Below are 19,965 nucleotides of genomic sequence, written 5' to 3'. Positions count from 1 at the left end.
CAACATAAATGTGACAAGATGCACCACTGAGACAGACTTGCAGGCTATATGATTGATTGCAGCCTCCGCAATTAGCTAGTTAGCAATCATTTCAAAAGGGGCTTAAAGTCAGCGGTCCAGTATCAGTGCACTGGGACACGAGGTCTCCCAGCCCAGAGAACACACGGAGGAGCAGAGAGGCAGGGGAGGCCTGGGGCCCCAGCACCACCCACCGCTCCTCTGCGCTCCCATCAGACGATGAGGTGGCACGTAAGCTGGTGATTGCCATCAAAGCCCTCAGAGCCCTGGCACACCACCGAACCCCCCTCCTCCCCCCGCCAAACCTATCCCAGCCCATCTCGGGCCAACTCAAACAGTCCGCAATCAATCAGCGCTCATTAGAACGTCTCTCTCTCTCTCTGTCTTTCTAGCTCTCTCTCTCTCTCTCTCTCTTTCTCTTTCTTTCTCTCTCGCTCTCTTTCTCTCTCTCTCACTGTTGCGGTTGTGGGGTGTGGGAGAAGGGCACGAGAGATTGGGGCGCGCTTTACCAAAACAAACAACCTAGATTAAAGTGGTGCCCGCCCTGCTCCTCCGCGGCTCCAACAGCTGCCCGACAGCCCCTGCCGGCTGGCACCCCCCTGGGCACAGCACCCTCGGCCCCTGCTGGCTCTGGGACAGCGACCCGAGCTGCCTGGGTGACCCAGCCAGCCTTTCATAAGCACATTTCATATCAGAATAACAAACGCATTGTCTTATTAGAAAGCCCGGTGCGACTCTTATCTAAACAGCCGAGCTGTTTTTGGCCGGCTCCTGCAGAACCTGAGCCAGAGCGCACATAGCGTCAAGAGGCTCCGCTCCACTCCGCTCCACTCCGCTCCCTGCCGTCTGGTCTGACTGCAGCACGGCGCCTAACTGCAGCACACAGATACATCACTGTGTGGTTATCCAGTCTGATCTCAGAGCAGTGTGTTGGTGGCCTTCCTACTGTATGAAGCAATATTGAGTTTGTGAATGAGCGGGACCAGAGAGAGACACAAGTACCTACCATCAGAGAAAGGCTCTTAAAAGAGAGAAAAAAAGTGGGGGCTTGTTGGGTCAAGTAAGGCTTTGAATCTCCAGACCATGTCCCCTCAAAGCATTAATCACAAAAGCTCATTCCAAACCCAAAACATCTCTCTTCTATGCAAGGCCTTCCTGTCTCTCTCTTAATCAGTCAATCCCTCATGTTCTTGTTTTTTTTTGCCTCTGTCTCTGATTCAGAAATAATACAGTCAATATGGCCACGAAGCAGGGACATCTGGCTGACACACGGTCGAGGCTTAACGACAAGAAAGCGAGAGAAAGAGAAAGAGGCAGAGACAGAAAAAGAAAGAGAGAGACTAATTAGAAAATGAACAGGCTCCACAAACAAAGGCCAATTAGGAGTGGTTCCCTCCCTGCGCTAATTTGCGGGAGAACAATGGCTAAGGAAGCCACGCTGGGTGGGACTAAGCAACCTCTCAGAGAAGAGTGACGCATTACAACTCATATCCAACTAAAGGCTAAAGGAAAGAGAGGGGCACTTTCACCAGTCTTTCTCTGTGTGTGTGTGTGTGTGTGTGTGTGTGTGTGTGTGTGTATGTGTGTGTGTGTGTGTGTGTGTGTGTGTGTGTGTGTGTGTGTGTGTGTCTGTGTGTCTGTGTGTGTGTGTGTGTGTGTGAGTGAAGAGAGCAAAGCCACGTGGGTGCTAAACTAATTTTTTTTTGCACGTTTTTGTATTTGTACACACACACGCGCACACACACAAACACACACACACACAAACACAACTACGTCTATTACTATCTCTCAAGACAGCATCTAGCATCTTTAGGGAAGTGCTTTCACAGTAGGCAAGGTCATATGTGACAGGTGCTATTCAAGACTTCCCTTGAGGTTTCCAATGAAAGCCGCAGCAAGATGAAGCAATCTGCAAACAGACCAAGCACAAAATCCCCTACTCACACACACACACGCACACACACACACATACACACACACACACACACACACACACATACATGCACACACACACATCCCTAACAGAAAGACAGAAACAAGTGAAAAGGTCTTGACCTCAAGTGTCTTAAAGCAGTGGGAGGCAGTGAAGGTGATAAGACTCGAGTTATGATTCAAAACTTTACCATTTGGAAAAAGATCCGTTAAAAGGTTCATAAATGAGTATGGATGGAATTTGCTATAAAAACCTTATCATCTCATCATGTAGGAGGATGTGTCATACACCTGGAGAAATACAGTTAACTGTTCATGGTAAAATTCATGTCTGTGTGTCCCTGTGTGCATGTGTGTGTGTGTGTGTGTGTGTGTGTGTGTGTGTGTATGTGTATGTGCATGTGTGTGTGCACACTAAGAATGTGTGTGTGCGTGTGTGTGCGTGTGTGAGTGTGCATGTGTGTGTTCACGTCCGTGCATACAAGTATATGTATGTGTGTGTGCGTGTGTGTTGGTGTGCACTTGCAAGTATATATGCGTGCGCGTGTGAGTACACGCGTGTGTTTGTGTGCCCTTGCGAGCATGTGTGTGTTTGTGTGAGAAAGAGGGCGAGAGAGAGTGTGTGCTGAGGTGAGTCAGGGGAAACCCCTCTCTGGCAGGGAGTCCTGGCTATGACACGGAGCTGCAGAGCAGTGGGCATCTTGCCAGCCGGCAGTGTGCCAACTCTCTCTCCCTCCCTCCCACCCAACCCCTCTCTCTCTCTCCCTCTCTCTCTCTCCTTCTCTCTCTTTCTCTCTAAGTGTCCCACTTTCTCTCCTGTCCTCCTTACCTTCCACTCTGTGCTTCTGTGTTTTTGCTCTCTCTCTCTCTTATTCTCTATCTTCTCTCGCTTCCTTCCATTGCCAATTCTCAACTCTCACTATGTGTCATCTCACACATTCCATAGAACTGCTTGTACATTCCAGCGAAGCTTTTCAGGCAACACAAACATACACTCACAAATACACACACACACACACCCCGCACGCAAGCCCACATACACACACACACACACACACACACACACAACCTTGCCCATACACACACCCTAACAACAAACACACTCCCCCAAACACAAACATTTGCACTGAGCAGGCAGCTAGCTGACTGCATCGCAGACATCTGAACTATGTGCTTCACGAAGACACAGCCCCTTCAGTCACACACACACACACACACACACACACACACACACACACACACACACACACACACACACACACACACACACACACACACACACACACACACACACACACACACACACACACACACACACACACACACACACACACACACACACACACACACACACTTGTACAGGGACAGCCCCAACAGAGGCTTGGTGTAACTCTCAGATGTTTTTACACACGCTGCTGCTTTTACTTGTGCTTCCAACGGCGACTCCGCAACGATTCAAACTCTCTCCATAAAACTTTAAGATGCCTGTAAAAGTGGACAGTGCCCCACACAGAAAGTTGTGTGGGAATGCCACTCGATGACCACAGTAAGATTTTGGTTTGTTTCTGGAATGAATGAACTCTATCCGCACACACACACACACACAGACACACACACACACACACACACACACACACAGACACACACACACCTATCCACTTAATACTTAATTTCTCAGGTCTGTATTTGGATCAGTCCATACGTCTTCTAGGTTTAGACATATGAAAATCTATCCAGTATTATACTAGATCTAAACATGTCTAATAATAGCATACTGGCAGTATACTATCAAGTGTATTGTTATATGGAAGGACTTCTTTCCAAAACTCCAAAAAATAAGAGAAGAGAGAGAGAGCGAGGGAAAACAAGAGAAAGAGAAACAAAATGAGAGAAAGAGGGGGGGATGGCTTTTTACATCCCACCCCCAACCCGCTTTCTCTTTCAGACAGGGTCAGCAACAAACAATCTCTAATTTTAGCAATGTCAGCGCAGCTTAAAACAACAGGCATTGTTGGGTGGCCTTTGTTTACAGAAAATGACAACAGGTTTCAGCCGACGGGCTTTTTTCTCTGTTCCCTGCCTCTGTCAATCACGTCATAATTTCCTTTTATTTTTGTTTGCTGTTTGAAAGCAAAGACCACTGACCGACACCACCGCTTCTCTCTCTCCCTCTCCCCCTCTCCTCTGTCTCTCTCTCTCTCTCTCCTCTCCCTTGCTCAGTGTTTGAAGGATGTATGAGTGAGGAGGGGGGGTTGCTGGGATGAGGTGGGGTGGGTTGGGGTGGGGCTGGGGTGAGTGAGTGAGTAGTAAAAATAACATTCCTGCATAAACAGGACTTGAAAATGGGCGCTGGGCTGGATGCATTCCTTAAATGTCTTTGAAACTCGATCACTCTCGGCATCACACACGGAGGGCTCAGTCAAAGATGACAGCAAGAGAGACACACACACACACACACACACACACACACACACACACACAAAAGTGGGCGAGGGACACAGATATAGAGAAGAATGGAAAGGAAAGGAAGGGTGGAGGACATCATGGAAGAAAGAGATAGAGTAGAAAAAAATGGAAAACAAAGATGGCAACAAGTGGAACAAACACCGTTTGGTGTTATTTGAGAAGATCAAGACGCCATGTATGAATACAAGCTTGCGTGAAAAGCGCGTTGGAAAGAAGCTCATCACATGAGTCCAAGCAAACACAGATCGGGAGAAACGGACTTCAGTGACGCCCCGCACACTCTCCCTCCCCAGTCGGAGCGAAGTGTTCTGAGCTGGCCACATTTGGAGCGGTGGACTGGCCCACTCACATATGGCCTCTTCTGCACAGACTACATGTATGTGTGCGCTGCAGCGGAAATCACTCAATGGCCCATCATGGGCGAATAAATGGGCCTTTGTATCAGTGGTATATAGGTGAGGCTATAGGATTACGGATCAGACGAGAACAGGAGGGGATTGTCGGGGGGGGGTCGGGGGGGGGGGGGGGTGTACCCCGGGCGAGTAGCCGGATTCGGCTACATAATGCCACGCTGTCCGCCCTGCTCCCCAAAAACGGGAATATTCAAAGAGCCGATCCCCCCCAGCTCTGATGTGGAGATACCGATCAGCCGAGCCTGACTGCTTTTGGGGGTGTACCCCTTGGCCCCTCATATACACATCTAAACAACAATCACACACACACACACACACACACACACACACACACACATGGGGGCAATCACTCACACACACACACACACACACACACACACACACACACACACACACACACACACACACACACACACACACACACACACACACACACACACACACACACACACACACACACACACACACACACACACACAAACACTGAATGCCTGGATGGCGAAATCACACACCATACACAGACCCTCCGGCATGCAAACAGGTACACAATCCCCCTCCTTCTGCACCGTCAACACCCAGTGACCCCCCACACACCCCCCACCCCCAAACCCCAGCCTGGGGGCAATTTCACTTATGCATTCAGAGAGTGAGAGAGAGAATGAGAACGAGAGAATGAATGAAAAAGAGTAAGAGAGAGAGAGCAATGGAGTGAGAGACGTAGGTGGTGAACACGCAGAGAGAGAGAGAGAGAGAGAGAGAGAGGGAGAGGGAGAGCCAAAAGGGAAGAAAAGGGGGACTGCTTTGAAGAGGAGGGGACTCCCTAAGGACCGCGGGGGGAGAGAAAGGCCCTTTGCGGCGGCAAAAGCGGTGGCGGCAGCATCTCTGGGAGTTATTCATTAACACATTTTAACACGGCGCTTTCCTCCGCCTTTCTTCGGGTCCCCGGAGATAAAAACACACACTCTTGGGCTGAATGGCCCCCGGGCCGGAGGGTGGTCTTCCAGCTCACTACCTCCACAGCGCTGCCAACACAACTGCTATTTTGTGCCGGGCTTGTCTATACTTTTGTGTGTGTGTCTCTCTCTGTGTGTGTGTGTGTGTGTGTGTGTGTGTGTGTGTGTGTGTGTGTGTGTGTGTGTGTGTGTGTGTGTGTGAGAGAGAGAGAGAGAGGCAGAGAGAGATGGGGTGGGGGCAGATCGACAGTGTTTGTGTACTGGGATATGCATCTGATTGTCTTCACGCATGTCTACATAGAGACGTTTGTGTTTTTGATTGTGAGACATGATGCGTAGTAAAGCATTTCACTGAAGGAGCTGTGTGTGTGTGTGTGTGTGTGTGTGTGTGTGTGTGTGTGTGTGTGTGTGTGTGTGTGTGTGTGTGTGTGTGTGTGTGTGTGTGTGTGTGTGTGTGTGTGTGTGTGTGTGTGTGTGTGTGTGTGTGTGTGTGTGTGTGTGTGTGTGTGTGTGTGTGTGTATGTGTCTGTGTGTGTGTGTGTGTGTGTGTCTGTGTGTGTGTGTGTGTGTGTGCGTGTGTGTGCGTGTGTGTGAATGTGTGTGTGCGCGTCTGCCTATGTGATTCAGATGAAGGCAGATGCTAGAGTAGGCCTATACACTAGCTGCTGAAAGGGGGTTAGGTTTCACATGAAGGGTAAAATAGTTAACAGATTGCCCATTTCGACGAGGAGCTCCTTTTCAGTACCAGATGAACTGTAGTCTTCAGTCACCCTCCCTCCTTCCTTCTCTCTCTCTCTCTCTCTCTCTCTCTCTCTCTCTCTCTCATACTATTCATTCAATCTTTTTTACTCCTGACTTCTACTTGTTGTTGAATGTAATAAAAATCACACACAATCACGCTCTGTCTCACTCTTGCATGCACACGCGTGCACCCTCACATGCAGGCACACACACACGTACACACACACACACACACACACACACACACACACACACACACACACACACACACACACACACACACACACACACACACACACACACACACCGACACACACCGACACACACCGACACACAGATCCAGTCTCATTTCACAACGAATGTTGAAATAAGCACATAAACACAAACAAGTTATTACTGCCATCTAGCTGAGATGGAGGGCAAGGTAGACGTCTACATCCAGCACAGAAATCCTACTTACGAGGCCCATTACAACAGGCCCATATACCATAGCAAATAGAGAGCAAATACCCCTGGCTCAAGGGCTCAGAGACACATATATCTCTACATCAGACCTGGCTAGCCTAACCTATACATCAAAACAGAGACAGCTACCCTAAGTACAGTCAGAGTGCGGCAAACTTGATTTGTTTTAATTTACCTCCTTCTGAGCTTGCCCAGTTGATAGCACTTGGGATAACGCAAAACAAATACTTTAAGGGCTGACAACTTGGAAGTCACGAGACGTTTTGGATGTAATTTGGTCTCTCACGAATGATGGGTGCCATGTGGCTGCCTGTCTGTCTGCCTGCCTGCCTGCTCACTCGCGGCATAGCTATGAGCTGAGTGTGCATGGAGAGGGATTTCTCACTCCCCCACTCCCTTCTCTGGGGTGGACCACTGCTTAGGATAGGTGCTGAGCTGAACGAGTGAGAGAGAGAGAGAGAGAGAGAGAGAGAGAGCGAGAGTAAGAGAGAGAGAGAGATATGCGCAGAGAGTCAGCCACTCACAAAATGAGGCCATTCAACCACATGGCCGGTGTGAACAGGCCCCTGCCAGGTTCTGATTGGCCGGCATCAGCCCGGGGAGGGGAGGGGTGCAGGACGTGGAGGGTGGAGGCTACTAGTGGTGGTGGTGGTGCTGGTGGTGCTGATGGGGTGGGGTGGAGGGGGTTGGAGTCACGTGACCGGGTCCAGCAGAGCCCTTCATAATAGGCCCCCTCTCACAGTGGAGAGGGAAAGGCTGGACGGGGACCAAAATCCCTCTACCACACACAGGCTGCGCATTGTTGCCTATTCACTGGACTCCATCTCGGGACACTTTATCATTCAATTAGGACAGCTTTCACACCACACACTACAGAAAAGGGGCCTTCAATCAAACTGAAAACTTCACACTGGCCCTGGAGGGGACACAGAAGGGGATTCACAGTTGTCACTCCACTTTCATTTTTTACCCCTCCCGTTGTTGTTGTTGTTCGCTCCGACTTTGAGGAAAGAGGAAGAGAGAAAAGAAGGAAAGAGAGAGAGAGAGGGAGTGAGGAGGAGAGAGGAAGAAAGGAAGGGGGAAAGAATAGAAGCCATGTCATTTGTCTACTTCTCTTTTTTCTCTCTGTCTCTCGCTCGCTCACTCTCTGTCTTTCCCTCTCTTTTTTTCAGGGACTCCCCCCTCCCTTTCCTCCATCTCTCTTTCTTTCTCTCTCTTTCTCTCTCTTTCTCCTCTCCCCCATCCTTGGGAGCGTAGCTGTGTCTCCCCAGCTTCACGATAACCTGCGCTGGCCACTGGGGTGAGGTGCCGAGGGAACGGAGGGAGGGAGGGAGGGAGGGAGGGAGGGAGAGCCACTACAGAAGATGAGAGGAGAGGAGAGAGAGAACAGAGCAAAGCACATTAATAAGGGGGAGGTGAGAGAGGACAGGAGAGAATACAAAAAGACTGAGAAGCAGAGGAGAGCTGAGAGAGAGAGAGAGAGAGAGAGAGAGAGAGAGAGAGAGAGAGAGAGAGGGAGAGGGAGAGGACAGGAGATTAGACAAGAGGAGGGAAGCGAAGAAGCACAAGCACAAGTGTTCTCTGCTGCTGCACACAAAGGTGAGAACTGTGAGAACAAAACCACACAAACGATTTGAGTTGAGGCACACAGTGTGCTTATGAACACAACAGACAGAAATACAAGAAAGAAAATGAACAAAAACAGCACGATTTTGCCTCAAACCACCACCTACGGATCCGCATAACGCATCTGAAATGTCTACACTGTTTTTGTTCTACTCCTCTCAGCTGGAGGATACACACACATAGACCTTAGCGTCAAGGTCAGTATTCAAATCTGTCCCCAAACGGATACTCCTCCATACACACACAAACACACCACACACACACACACACACACACACACACACACACACACACACACACACACACACACACACACCACAGCTGCATGGGACCTGAAAACTGTAGCCAAACACCTGATACTTCCTGATGCAACAGGACAAACATAGAAAAAAACACTCAACCATAAAACACCAAACCACCTCCAGAAGAGAAGATGCAAACAAACAAAACAAAAATAGCGCACATAAACACCTTCAATGACGTTGCCCTTTGACGTCAAAACAGTTGATTGTCAGCGGGCACACTAAGGCCCCTCCGTGCCTTTAAATGGCTTGGTCACTGTGAAGTGGTCAGCCAAGAAAGGACATCAAAGCTGTATGAGTTTTCCCAATCAAAGAATGCACCACTCACACACACACACACACACACACACACACACACACACACACACACACACACACACACACACACACACACACACACACACACACACACACACACACACACACACACACACACACACACACACACACACACACACACACACACACACACACACACACACACACACACACACACACACACACACACACACACACACACACACAGGCGTGCAATTCCCCTGACCTCGCACGGCCACCGGGAATCTGAACAAATCACCCCTGCCACATTGCCTGCAACTGAGCACTATGAATAACATCACCTCTCTCTCTCGCTTGAGCTCTCTGGGAAAACCGACAGGCTCAGGTCATAGGATTAAGAGTCAGGAACCGAGAGAGAGAGAGAGGAGGTGGGAAGGGCGATGAGAGAGAGAAAGAGAGAGAGGGACAGAGAAAGAGAGAGGGAGGAGGTGGGAAGGGAGAGGAGAGAAAATAAGAGAGAGGGAAAGAGAGGGAGAGAGCAATGTAGATAAAAGGAGGAGGTGGGGAGGGAGATAAGAGAGAGAGAGGGAGAGAGAGAGAGAGAAAGGAAGGAGGTGGGTGGGAACGCAGGGGGGTCGGACGGCCAGCCAGCCCTCCTTGTGCACACGCTCGCTCTCTTTTCTCACTTGCTGAACAGGAGCCCTGGGGTCGGGCCAAGAGCAGTGACCACAGGCGTGAAAAAGCAGTGACATAACCCCCAGTCCGCTGCACTGCTCCGCTCCACACCGCCCCACACCACACCATGCAGCCCGCGCCCCACGCACTGGGCACATGTCCAGACACTCAATGCTGATTTATTTGGAGGGGGTACTTTGTGTGTGTGTGTGTGTGTGTGTGTGTGTGTGTATGTGTGTGTGTGTGTGTGTGTGCACGCCGGGCGTGTTGACTCCCCAGCCAGGCTGTGGCAGGAGGTAGAGCCCCTCCACCGTGACAGAGGACAGCAATAAAGCACGTTAAAAGTGCAGCAGTGGTGTAGGCGGCCCACACTTACGGCACAATGCACTACTGTAGGCCACAGGGGTGATGAGGTAGAGCACTGGGCTGTGGGTGGCCAGAGAGGCGGGGAGCGGCCAGTCCAGGCTACATGAGTTCATGTCTTCTTGAGTGAGGCGGACGGTTATCTCTCTCTCTCTCTCTCTCTTTCTCTCTCTCTCTCTCTCTTTCTCTCTCTCTCGTTCCCTCTCTCTCTCTACACTTGGCATGTTTGTGCCAGAACTCATCGTTGTCTTCTCACACTATTTTTTCGGGTGAGGCTGGTCATTGTTTACCAAATATCATGCCTAACATGAGACTGAAGACTTTCTGAAAAGTGTCCAGAACTTTCCTCCTGAGCCAATAATTGTTCATTAGGAGAATGTGATTCTGAGTGCTCGCAGCACGGTCTACTATCGTCTCAAACAGGCTCCGTTTGGCTCGCTGCGTAGCGCTGTTCTGTTCTTCAGTTTCCCTACGTCTGGGCCAGGCCTGATGAGTGTGGGCTTTAGGATTACCAAAAAGGGTGGGACTGAGAGGGCATTAAAAATCACTTCAGACGAGGGAGAAAAGGAGGGATGTGTCTTCCGAAATCAGGGCAACACTCTCTCTCTCTTTCTCCCTCTCCTTCCCTCCTCTCTCTCTCTCTCTCTCTCTCTCTCTCTCTCTCTCTCTGCTGTGTTAGTCATGAGACCATTTTGTTTTTTCAACTGCAGCGGCGACGATAACCGCTCGTTCTCCCTCGTCCCGGCTCTCAGGTTTCCTGCCGTTTGCTGACTCATACGGTGGCACTGCCAGATCGCTGCGTGCTCCACACATGACTGGCCTCTCTCTCTCTCTCTTTCCCTCTCTCTCTCTCTATCCCCCCGCTCTCTCTCTCTGCATTGAGGGGCCCGCGAGCGCCACTCTTCAGGTCCAGGTTAACGCGCAGCTCCGGCCGCTGGAGCGCCGCTCAGGTTCAGCCAGAACACATTTATAGCATGCGGGGGCAAGAAAACTCAACGACCCTGGAGTCACCGCCTGCTTTGCCCCCAAATATAAGATGGAAAAATAATACTGTTTGGAGAGAGAGAGAGAGAGAGAGAGAGAGTGAGAGAGAGAGAGAGACCAATATGGAGTGTCATATCAAGAGTAAATCTGTGTCTGCAAGAGACCACCACACACACACACACAGACACACACACACACAGCTCCTCGCTCCAGTGCGGGGGAAAGTGTCGTTACGCCATGGAGCTAGACCAAAAGACCAATGCGCTCGTGGTGAGATAATGAGATCATATGAGAGATAAGCCTTTGTCACGCACAAGTGTGGCTGTCTGTCTTGGGGCAACCTGCAGCTGAGCAGCAAAGCACAGTACCGTTTCACACAGAGCAACACACTCTCTGGCACCTGCGCAAGTGGGTAAACAAAACAAGTGAAATGCCCGGAGAAGTGAAAATACCAGAGGTAGAGTGAAAGAGGGAGTCAGAGAGAGAGAGAATGAATGAGTCCATGAACACCTGAGTGGGTGGATAAGGAGAATGCGTCACGGTGGAAGTGACTGAAGAGAGAAAGAGAGAGAGAGAGAGAGAGAGAGAGAGAGAGAGAGAGAGAGAGGGGCAGGGAAAGTGAGTGGATGTGTGCAGGAGGGGAGGAAGAAATGAATGAAGTGAGTAAGTGGATGAGTAAGCCTGTGAGCATGTTATCAATATTTTTAGTCTGATGGAGCTAGCATGTGTCCGTGCTTGTTTTACACATATGGTATTTCACTGCGCATTTCTGAGGCACCGGCGTTCCATTTAGAATACTAGATCTGTGTGGTAAAATAGCATTCGGCACTAGGACACAAGTAGAGCTTTGTGAATTTAAAAGAAAACTTCAAAGAGGAAAAAGCCGGCACACAAAACCTCATCTTCAGAGATGAGAGGAATTGAGAGAGAAGAGAAGATGGAGAGGGAAGAATGAGAGTGAGAAAAGAGGGAAAGGGAGAGAGGCAAGTAGAAAGAGAGAACTAGCAGAAGGAGGGGTGTGTGTGTGTGTGTGTGTGTGTGTGTGTGTGTGTGTGTGTGTGGTGTAAACCATGGGCGCTCCGTGATGGATGGAACTGAGTCCTGAAAAGCCACAGCTGCCTGACTCTTCCCAGAAAAAGCTCCGACAGGAACAGTGGCAGTATGTGGTTCAAGCATCTAGCGTCCTCTTACTATTTCAGACGCCGCATACTGCAAGTGCCGTCAGAATGTATGCCAGCCGAAAAACCCTCTGTTGCTGTTCATGTGTGACCATGTGTATGTGCAAAAGGCTGCCGTTATGTGTGCTGTATATGCATTCTGTTTATATAGTTGCTGTGGTAATGTGTGATCATATATGTGTATACAGTGTGCTCTGTAAAAAGGTTTAACATTGGGAGTGACCGCTTTTTTAAGCACAATGTCAGACAGAGGGGGAAAAAAGAAAGAGAAAAAAAGAGAGAGAGAGAGTGTATGGCTATCTATGGTGTGGCTGTGTGTGTGTGTGTACGTATGTGCATGCATTCGTGTGTTTGTGTGTGTGTATGTGTGTGTGTGCACACGTGTGCGCGTGCTTGTTTGTTTGTGTGTGTGTGTGTGTGTGTGTGTGTGTGTGTTTGTGTGCGTGTGCGTATGTACGTGTTTGTGCTTTTTTTTTCTCAAGACAGACAGACACAGCAGATGGGTTCATGTGTGAACATCCCTGCATGCGGGATGTCTGCTTTCCATCACTCTTTTTATCTGTCTGCTCTAAAGCATTAGTCCCTCTTTAGGCTTCGCTGCCAAAAACAGCACGCGTGGCTAAGGCATGCGATATTTCCCAAAAGAGTCAATTGAGCCTGTGCCTGAGATTGTGCCCATTATCGTTTATATGTTACTTGGGTGTGAGCCCCTGCCTTCAGGTCATAAAAAAAAACATCAGCGTATGTCCAGTACAAGACACACGTTAGCTAGGCTATCTCAAGTTTGTCTTCACGCAGAGGTTTATGTTCAAGACACAAAACATACACAAAGTGCAGAACGTATTTTCTGTCTAGTTGCCAAACATTTCAATGTAATGAATCTATAATGATTATGCATAGCGGTGAGGTTCACACAGCTACAGTATACAGCCATTTAAATGTGTTTGCTTACGTGTTCAGGCTTTCTAATTTGTCAACAAATGTTAACAAATACCACAAAGTCTCCAAATGCCCAAAGGACACAGTAACAATGGTTACCATCTGTCCTTCAGATGAATGTTATTACGCTGGACCCTGAAGCATATAGCTTAATCTAAACTACATTTACAAGCATAGACAAATGCCACCGTTGCAGATGAAACTCTTCTGGGTTCTTCCCAAACGGATACAGCAAAAATAAAACTGATTCTTACGAAACGTTCTGCTCACGAGGGATTCACAACACAAACCCAAGTGTTTACAATTTCCCACAATAAGAGCACAAGAAACTCCCACAAGTTAAGTAAATAACACAAATAAAAACATACCAGCCCAAATGACAATGTACAGCCACTCATCATTGTTAAAGCAGATTAATGCATTTTATGCATGTGTCTCACAAAAAAGTCTCAACATTCATAATCCCTCAAGTATCTCATCTGCGCAAAATCGCAGATACAGTATTCCCCTCTCTTCTGAGTGATCTTCAATTCAAAGCAAGGAAACATAATTCCTCATGTGACTGATAGCCTTACAAACACAGAAAACTCTCAACATGTAAAGAAATCACACCAAAACTCTTTCTAGTCCATTCCCAGTCCTATAATGTAGGCAGGACTTGGGAATAAACTGATGCGATCCTGCATCAGGGGCCAAAAGGGATGTTTTAGTTTCTGTACACATAGATAACTATCAGGCTAGGCTGTTGAGCGGTACTGGGGATTTGTTGGGAGTGATAGTAGTCCTGTGAACTTGGCCTGATGTTATCTCTCGTCTCTTTCTCTCTCTCCTCCCTGTTTCTCTCTCTTTCTTTTTTACCCTTCCTTCCTTCTGGCTCCCTACGTTTTTTGTTTTATGGGGTGAGTGGGGGACCAGAGCACCCCCAGAGTTCAACAGTCATCCTGACTACTGTGCATGAAGCACTAAAGGCCAAATAAATAACCCCTTAACTCGCATGACACATGTGCTCGCACACACACAAACACACACACACACACACACACACACACACACACACACTATCCATATGCACACATACATGTGCATCATGCAATTATGCAAAGCCTCTCTCTTGCGAAAATGTGGATGGACTACACACACGTACGCACACACGCACGCACACACACACACACAGACACACATATACACACACACACACACACACACACACACATACACACACACATACACACACACACACACACACACACACACACACACACACACACACACACACACACACACCCTCAACAGAGTTCTCAGGCTCTCAGTGGAGCAGTTTTTCTCACGCAGCACTTAAAACAAAATAAATAACAATATTCATGTTGCTCTAGAGCTAACATCCGCTCCTATGTTAATCACTTGGGCAGCAACATCCAGCCCTGCACACATGCACACATCCCCAAAAGGTAGCAGGCCCCAGCGAGCAGGATCGGGGATTTAGCAAAGTCTCCCCTGGTTATTAACTAGCGCTTGTCCTCTCCAAAGGCTGTTCCTCCCATCAGTCCAACTGATGCTCCTTTCTCATGATAATCAGGCTACTACCCACAGAGGTGCAAGGGATTGTGGGATGTTTTCAGAGGAAAACCCCCCCTCAACGCACATGTATCCTCTCTCTCTCCCTCTCTCTCTCTCACACACTCACACACACACACACACACACACACACACACACACACACACACACACACACACACACACACACACACACACACACACACACACACACACACCAGGCATGTAGTGTGCTGCCTTTTCAAAGAGCACATGGACAGATGTAGCATGAAAAGTGGTGAGACTTTTGTTTGACGGTGATAAACGTTCTCACACATCACGCTGAGCTCGTCCTATCACCTCGCAGATTATGTCTGATTCATCTGAGAAGCGATGCAAATGTTCAGTTTGAAAGGAAATCCAGTAAAGAAAGTGTTTTGTTGTTTTGAATTTAGTTTGGGGAGTCTGACAAGTTTTTATGTTCTATAACCACAGTAATTCAATGTGAGAATTTAGTTTGAATAAATTGCATTTTAACTAAGGAATAGACATTGTATAGGCTAATGTATTCGATATAATGCTTGGATTCAAGGTACCTTACTGTTTTTATATTTGTTGTTGTTGTTTTTTCCAAAAACATCACCACAGTGTTTAGGTATACATGCCACTTCATTGCACAGGCATGCATTATTTTCGAAGAGCACAATGATTGTGAGATCTGCCAAGTGTCTCATAAGGTAATTTCATTGCACTAATCTGTCACTGCATATTTTTCTATAAGCTATGTAACGTGTGAACACATCGCCCCGCATACAAGTGTCCACAGACGAAAATATACGTTTCAACTTGCAAGGCACAGCAATGTAAATAACAAAGGCATTGTCTCGTGACGATCTCACTTCCATTTCCTTATTATGTAGCTCGAGGCAGTGGAAGTGGGCCTTGATGGAGCGCGCCTGTGACAGATCCGAGGACGTGCTCTCTAACCTGCCCGCGCGTGGGCCTGTAAGGAAGTTTTGGTCAAGTTTTTGCTTCCGTTCTGTTTTAGAGCATAGTTCAGACCAATTCAGTGAGTTTCAACGTTTGATAGAATAACTGGCTGCGTTATGGCGTCGACACTGTGTTAGCGAATATGAATACAACTGTGAATCAGTGAAGTGAAGTGACATAGGCTACCTGTATACTCGTCCAAGAGACATGTGAAATGTTTCTTGTAGGCCTATAGTCTACATAATTGAAAAAGGCTAGGTTACCTTCTTTAGGGACAACCGCTTGAAGATACCAGGCCTAGTGACGGCGTTGGAACATGTGCCTCCATACGGCCTGTAGTAACAACCTGAACCACAGGTGTTCTAGCTAGATATAACGTTAACGTTAACACTTTATACAGTAGTAGCAACACACGAGGGAGTTGAAGTCCCTTCAAAACCAAGAAACGTGTTTACATAGAGTCGACTCCTTGGGGGGGCTGTCTTTCATTCTGTTTTGCCAGATTGATGAATTCAGAACAACAGTAAAGACAGACGCAGGCCTGTAGGCTATATTACATCAGGGGGAAATAGCTTGATTCCTTGACATTTGATCTCATTTAGTCTATAACTTAATAGATTAGAAGATAAGAGTTGATAGAGGGAAGTCCAACTGTTATCTCACGTCTGAATACATCAGGCCTTGCACTGAGAGAGAACAACTAACCTACAGAAGTCTCCTCCGAGCCCACTGGCTAAAATGTATGCCCCGCACGCTATAGAGACAGAACTTAACCATGACAACATGCTGAAGGCTACTGAGCACATCTTAATCAATATACAACAACTGCAGAAGCCTATAAAACAACTAGTGCTTCTACATTTCAATGAAGACACCACTCCTACTTTTAGTGGTATCCCAAATCCCCAGAACCGTGCCGAAGCTCACATACACAAGGCAAGGACACAAAGTCACATCGATGCACAATCCGCCCAGTAACATCCGATCACTGACAAACAAATGACGACTAGCCTGGCAGATAAACCATTACAGCATAGAAGAAACCTCGTAGACAAGACCAGCGAAAGACATTATTTGACAGTTTTACGTTTCTGACACGTTGTGTCGTTATATGAGTTGCTACATTGTAACAACGGTGCACAAATCGATACATGTTGCATTCTAGTTGAACTTCCACAAAGTTATTTGTTGCTTTATAAGAAGTGTTTCAAGCACAACGAAGACGTTCCTCCAACTTCCATCTCTCCCTCGTTCTCTCTAACCGACTACAGAGACATGCTCCGAACGATAAATATTCAGAAATTACTTAAAATTCAGCTGTTTACTCAAAACGCACACAGAACATCAATCGACACAGCCGAAACGAGCAAGCACCCAATACATTTTGTTTACAACTAAAATCATTATTCTCTACAACATATTTATCGACAGAGCTTCGGAAGACCAGACGATCACGTAATTAAAAATTAAATACCCGAAGCTTGTACACGCTTTCACAAAATAACCAAAAATAAATGACGTCCGATCCCAAGATAATAACATCACATTCTATGTCAGCGAGGTCTCATAATCGGCATGGTATCGACATTTTAAGAAAATAAGCGCATAAATTATCAAGATCTTATTAAAAAAACATGCACACATCAGAACGTGCAGCCACATTATGAGGACTTGCAGGAAAACGAGCAGTTACCCACCAAAAACTTTCCAGCACCGCATTAGTCAATTTCACAAGGAACCCCGGTAACATTCCATCACCGACTAGGCGCAAACCTACCGTGGGAGCCCCCACGCCACCTTTCCCGGTCTTTCTCCCCTCGATCTGTTGTTTTATTATTTTTTCCAATTTTTTCTATAATTTTTCTTTTTTCGGGGCCTGAGTGTGTCTCGCTCTCCTCAGGCTGCAGCAGCAGAGTTGTGGGGCGCGAGCATTGTGGGAGTGTGACGTCAGGCCACTTTCACAAACTTTTTTACTGGGGCTGGTAAACTGTTTTTTTCCGTTGTCGTTGACCGTACATTGAATATAATAATAAATAAATACTCTTCAGCTGTGGCATCAAACATATTCCAATCGAAAAATCAATGGCACAATATAACTATTACAATTAGGCTACGTTTTGGTGACAGTATCAAGAGACGACGATAACAACGAAATCTAAATTTAATTTAAACACAGATTAGATCGATGTAACTGATACCTGCTGTTTCTTTCGAAGGTTGTATACAGGTAGGGCAATTGAGTTATCACAATTTCAAACAGTTAGCCCATGTCTCATGCATTATTACAGAAATAGCCTATATTTGGCAATTTAATTTGGATGGTTCTTTTATTTGCAAATGTAAGACATCTCACTGTTAAGAAACTTTCTGTAAGATTATTTTGGTCCTTGAGACTTAACATGTTATTCATTGTCATATTCTTACAGTTTGGTATTGTAGCATGTTAACCAATTCATGTAACAACTACACAGGTTTCCTTAGGCTACAAATAAATTAATTAATTCAGGCTAAGCACATGTATCAGATTAGAGTGTAACTTTAAATCATGTGTGTGTTTCTCTATTAAATCTAGACAAATAGGTAGGCTAGGTGGGTATGTAAGTAATAGGAGGGGTTCCATAGAGGAAATACATCCAAGTGAAGGTTGCTCAAACATATACATGTCAATACATGCATATTAAAGTAGGACAGCGTCTTATATTGGTCACATAACGCTCAAAAACGAAGGTGGGATGCATAGCCTAACCTTTAGGCTTCAGCAGAACACTGTAGAGGGCAGGGGAGGTTGTAAGATATTTCCAATAACAACTTAATTGACAACACTCAGAGAAGTTTTTATTATTATTGTTTTTTTAAAAAAAAAACTAAATTGTTTGTATGAAAACACAACATAACTTGACGTTCCCCCAGGGAAGCTCTGAGGGAATAGTCAGTGGTGTCCCACGTGCGATGCTCTGGTGGTCCCGTTTCACCTTGTGTTTTGGGGCGAAAGAATTACTTCCAGGGCATACCAACTCGTTTCCTCATCACCCCAACCCCCTCCCCGTTCTCATCCACATGCTTGCGACCCGCGGATGGGTGTGTGCGTGTGTGTGTCTGTGTGTGTGTGTGTGTGTGTGTGTGTGTGTGTGTGTGTGTGTCTGTGTGTATGTGTTTGGTGTGAGAGCAGGCAGGCGTGCGCGCGTGCGTGCGAAAGTGTGCGTGTGTGTGTGTGTGTGTGTGTGTGTGTGTGTGTGTGTGTGTGTGTGTGTGTGTGAAAGAGAGCGGGAGAGTAGGGGGTTGGGGAGCAAGGGTCTTCAATAAGCCCCTCGGCGTGTTCAATGCTTTGCAGCGAGAGCACGTTTCCAAGTTTTTTTCATGTCTAGAGAAATACCTCCGGATTGTCCGGCTACGCAAGGGTAGTTGCCTTTGCCTACTGATTCCAACGCGTGATAGGATGGTAATCATATCATGAGATTTCAGATTTTTGGAATTAGTGAGAGTTTCAAAGCAATTCACAATAGGAGGACACCTATTCATCTTGTGGACTAATAACATCAGGTAGTTTCTAACGAAATGTTTTTTTGTTTTGTTTGAGAGGTTGGTCAAGAGAATAGGTTCATGTGCTCTGAAAAGTTATTTTTGATCTATTTTGTTTTCTATAGATTATTATAGAAATATTCGTTACATGATATTTCCCAGACAAGTTAGATCAATTAAAAAAGTTCTGCCATATTTTTTTCCTGAGCCGCCTAATGCAACTGGGGGATACGCACGTGAGAACCATTTCCACTGTGGACTTTAAAAACATCATTAATGCAATGCATTTCTAGATGTTCAGACATCAACTGTTTTTTTTTTCGTGTCCGTCTGAAAATATTTCGTCGCCCATTCTAAACAAGAGTGAAACGGAAATGAGCTTTTTCAAAGCTGTGATGCTCATGGCATTTAGTTCTAACAAATTAATCGCACCTTCAGACAACGCGTTTAATGTTGTTTTATACAGCACAGCTGAAATCATACATAAAGGCAGATAATTGCCAAATAAAACTCCAATGTCTCCTAACAATTTCTGTGTTTTTTCCCTTTGTTTTGCAACAATTTGTCTCACTTTGTTTTCCAAGCATTT

General features: G+C 46.8%; 1 protein-coding gene and 1 long non-coding RNA gene across 4 annotated transcripts in view; both read right to left on the bottom strand.

The window, feature by feature from the left end:
• Positions 1–17,763, bottom strand: part of plagl2 (pleiomorphic adenoma gene-like 2) — a 34,627-nt gene extending 16,864 nt beyond the window's left edge. Inside the window, exon 1 of one of the 2 annotated variants that reach the window (XM_062540377.1) lies at positions 17,555–17,763. The gene's annotated coding sequence lies outside the window, so the exon portion shown is untranslated. The remainder of the gene's footprint in view (positions 1–17,554) is intronic. The other variant, XM_062540378.1, reaches the window with a different exon arrangement.
• LOC134087127 (uncharacterized) overlaps positions 1–19,965 on the bottom strand; it is a 377,321-nt gene that overhangs the window by 88,898 nt on the left and 268,458 nt on the right. The window lies entirely within an intron of this gene.

This window comes from Sardina pilchardus, chromosome 7 (assembly GCF_963854185.1).
Source record: "Sardina pilchardus chromosome 7, fSarPil1.1, whole genome shotgun sequence".
NCBI classification, from domain to species: domain Eukaryota; kingdom Metazoa; phylum Chordata; class Actinopteri; order Clupeiformes; family Clupeidae; genus Sardina; species Sardina pilchardus.
The sequence above is the reverse complement of the archived record's forward strand: the minus strand, read 5'-3'. Positions and strand labels throughout refer to the sequence as shown.